Here is a 4,242-nt window from a genome sequence, read left to right on the forward strand (position 1 = left end):
GTGACCCGAGGACAACATGAGGGTTAAGATAACCTTATTAAAAAAAAGAGATAAAAAATTGCCATTCAGGGGGCTCAAAACATGTATCTGAGGGCTGCTTGTTAGTGTTGCCCTGTAAAAAAATCACCTACCCAACAAACAATATATCTGTATAGTCGGATATTCAGATCCAGCCCTTCCTCTCATCAGTGAATATTAGTTTTTCAACAATTTCAGACACAGTATATGAAGTGGTTGATGGCAAAAAGGGTTTGGGGGCGGACCCCCAGACAGACCACCTGGTTATAATGTGTGTGCCCCAACGTTGAAACTAAACCTTCGCCCTTGTATTGCCCCTTACCCCCCACCCCCCAAACTCCCTGCCTTCCTTGACTGCAGTGTAGAGTCTGCTGGCTGTCTGCAGCTGTACAGAGATTCAGGACGGCTCATTTACTCCTGAGTGGCAGGTATCTGATCTGAGGTCAGATGGTGTCAGGCTGGGACAGATCCCCTTAACAAGGTGAGTTCACATCACTGATCTCAGACACCTGACGTCTATACAACACGGGACGGGAGGTCCTTTGAGTCCACCTACAAAAAAACTACAAAAACCAAACAAAAAAGAAGGGGTCAGATCTTTAAAATCTATTCCATGTGGAAAGAAAATGTTGTGACTGAAAGATTATGTAAAGGTTTCTATCCTTTTCATTGCATGTTGATGTTTTTATTTGTTTTGAATTTGTGAGAAATGAGCTAAATAAATGAAACCTACAACATGCTTTATGTTGCAAAGTTTAAGCTAAAAACATGTACAGTATATGGTGCTAATTAAAATGGTCAACTGTGAGATCTAATCTTTTATAAAAGGAATTATATATTTATATATATATTTAAAAAAACAATATATTCTTTTTGTAATTTATATTTTGTTAAATGTGTGTGTATTGATTATGATTTGCTTTGAATATCTATAAGTGAGGTTGTTTCTTGAACCTCTGAACTGGAGAAACTTTAAAAGCTGCAATATGAAAATTGGCTACAACATCTGTAATATTTTCTTATACATTACTTTGAAAATTGTTTTGAGAAGACCTACCCAAAAGAAGGTTTTGCAGATTTGAAACTGTAATCCCTCAGTAGTAGTGTAATCCTAGAGGATTATGACTGGATGGGTTTCAGTCCCATCCGCACACTGTCTCCCTCCCTGTGTTTCCACTGACTCTTTTATATAATCTCTTGTATGCGAGTTTAAAGAAATATAAGAGGAAATATGCTTTCCATACAATTGGAAAAATGGAGCATGTGCTGCGCCGTGTTCACTGTATCAAAGAAGAATAAGCACATCAGGCCCAGACAATCCAGTCTCAGGCAGCACATGAAGAGCGAGACTAGAGAGGGGTCAACTCCAGGACACAAGGCTTTGTTGAGTCAGCTTCTCTGAATGTGTCCCTCCCTGATCATTAGACCTCCACTCTCTCTCTCTCTCTCTCTCTGTTTACAGAGACAAATCACTGCGCAAAGCAAAGAGCTGCAGGAAACGAGTAGCGGCGGAGCAAAAAGACAGTGATGCAAGCTGGTCTGTCCAAGGCAGGATGCTTTCTGAACTCCGTATGCTAACATTTAACCAGTGTGGGGGGGGTTCGGAGGCGTGCCTCCCAGGTGACGGTTTAGGCCTTAATAGCCCAAATTCGGTGGCCTCGGTGACACATTCGGCATCATATTGCATATTTAAATGAGTTTTCCCCCCTATATTTCTGTTTGTATTTTTATTTTATTTTGTTATATCAATGTGAGTCAGGGACACAACCTGAGTAACACGCACACTCGCCTACTTATGGTGCATTCAAATCAACTCAGACCTGTTGTAAGTGCAGGCAACAGAGGGCATCAACAAGTGCAATGGACATGTGGACTCCCCCCCCCCACATAGGCGTAGATTTGGGGGGGATGCAGGGGATATGCCGCCCCCCCAATATTAAGAAGAGGTAGATGTGTCCCCCTTAAAAAAACACTCCCTAAAAATAGATCAAAATAATCGTTAAGGGGGCTTAAAACATGTCGATATATTTCTTATGTCTGCTTCTTAGTGTTTCTCCAAAAGTTGAAGGTGTCTCAACTTTATTACAGCATTGAAAAAAAAGAAGAAGAAAAAAACGATATTCTCACTTCTTTAAACCAATTACAAATGATCTTGGGTGGCGCGAAGCCCCGGACACAATGACGGTGCCTCTGCAAAACCGCCTCGGGAAGGAAGTTGGTTTGGTGGAACATGTTTTAGTCATCAACAGAAAACTCTGACTGGACAGATAGTCTAGCTAGCTGTCTGGATTTACCCTGCAGAGATCTGAGGACCAGGTCACCATAGTCCTCAGATTGGACAGATAGTCCAGCTAGCTGTCTGGATTTACCCTGTAGAGACCTGAGGACCAGGTAACCATAGTCCTCAGATTGGACAGATAGTCTAGCTAGCTGTCTGGATTTACTCTGCAGAGGTCTGAGGACCTGGTAACCATAGTCCTCAGATTGGACAGATAGTCTAGCTAGCTGTCTGGATTTACCCTGCAGAGGTCTGAGGACCTGGTAAGCATAGTCAGGAGGTACATCTTGCACAACAATCAGCAATCTAGACTACCCTCTGTCTAATTTGAGCGTGAGACCGGGTTGCAACACCCCTTGTTACAGATAACTGGCCGTGGGGGGGTAAGAGTTTGTCTAAAGTTGAAGTTGAACATGTAAACCACAACGTCATCTGTTCAAATCCATCCTGATCCATTCTGTTGCTTTCTTTATTTAACCCACTCTCTCTCTCTCTCTCTCTCTCTCTCTCTCTCTCTCTCTTCATTTTCCTGGTTGTCTCTTGACAAAATACTGTAAATGCACCAAAAATAAATCATAAGAAAAAAGAAAAGTGTGCTTAATTGGGGGTGTAAAACCTCCTACGGGCCGGTCCTGTCTTACCAGTCATGTGTGTCTTATTTCTGCTGTGATCTGTGCATACTATGCTACAAATTTGGATCCCAAGGCACGTGGCCTACATGCTATTTGTATTTAAAACCAACACGGCCAGGGTTGCCATGACAAAGAGTACATCACAATTGAGCAGCATCAACATGGGGAACAAGGCAAAAGAAAGGCAAGCAGATGACTCACTACGGGCAGAACTGGAAGAGGACTGAAAAAGGCCAATTCAAGAATGTTATTTTATCTCTTTTCAGTACGTTAAACTCTGATTATTCCTTATCAAGGGTGAATAATAATTTAAATGAGATATTTTATGGTAGCTTATCTTGATTTGTCACTGTCATATTTTCAATCTCTTTATCAGCGGATAAGGAACAAGTGTGCGCATGGCATAATTGTCATATTTGAGAAGAAAAAAAATCCCTAACTAAAAATCCCAAAAATATAGTGAGAAAAAGATGGTTTGGTTTAAAAACAACTTGGATAACCTTGTATTTAAATGTTTGCAGTGTAATAGGATCCTGTTATTTGTCACCTTGCTGTCAGTTCACATATCCATCAGATAACCGAGTACTGAGGACGATGGAGACTCTGTGGAAACAGCAGCAGATAAATATGAAGTTGCTGATAAACTCAGACGTTAACTAAGTGATGCGTTCAGGGAGCCTGTCACAATTGTGTGATTGCAATGATTCTTTACATAATTGCCGTTTCTTTGTTTAGCCACAATTAATTGTAACATTAGCTATGGTCCCGAGGGGTGTGACTGTTGATGGTAATTGTCAGTTTTATGTTAATTTAAGGAAAAAATTGAATGTTTTATAATAATAAAGAGGAGTTATTTACTTCATAGGCTGTGTACTAGTGGTATTATGATATTATATGGGTCACGTAACTCATTTTGAGACACTAGCAGAAATCTTAGTCACCAGAAAAATTAGGAATTATACACCAGGGAGGAGGGAATTAATATGTTTACTACGTTTCATGGTCATTTTGCTGAAGGTGTGTTAGTCGTTCTGACGGTCTGGCCCTTAAGGAGTCATCAAAATGGAAATGAAGACTATATTCGTTTAAAAAAATACTTTCTCATGGATCATAACGGTGAAAAGTTTCATCTTTCTATTTCAATCAGGAGAGACATGTTTGCAGATATGCAAATGAGGTTTATCGAACAGCTCAATAAAATGTCTTTTGCCGATTAGACTCCATCGCTATAGGAATATTTTGTATATCTATGTAGGGTTAGAGAACCTTCCACCTTCCGATGAAGGGGGGGGGGGGGGGGGGGGGGGGGGGGGG

General features: G+C 40.9%; 1 protein-coding gene and 1 long non-coding RNA gene across 2 annotated transcripts in view; one reads left to right on the plus strand and one right to left on the minus strand.

Moving 5' to 3' along the window:
- Window positions 1-4,242, minus strand: part of clvs2 (clavesin 2) — a 38,894-nt gene that overhangs the window by 24,109 nt on the left and 10,543 nt on the right. The gene's annotated exons all lie outside the window — the stretch shown is intronic.
- The window catches only part of LOC116706155 (uncharacterized), an 18,644-nt gene that overhangs the window by 6,991 nt on the left and 7,411 nt on the right, over window positions 1-4,242 (plus strand). The gene's annotated exons all lie outside the window — the stretch shown is intronic.

The sequence above is a fragment of the Etheostoma spectabile genome, chromosome 18 (genome assembly GCF_008692095.1).
Source record: "Etheostoma spectabile isolate EspeVRDwgs_2016 chromosome 18, UIUC_Espe_1.0, whole genome shotgun sequence".
Taxonomy (NCBI): Eukaryota; Metazoa; Chordata; class Actinopteri; order Perciformes; family Percidae; genus Etheostoma; species Etheostoma spectabile.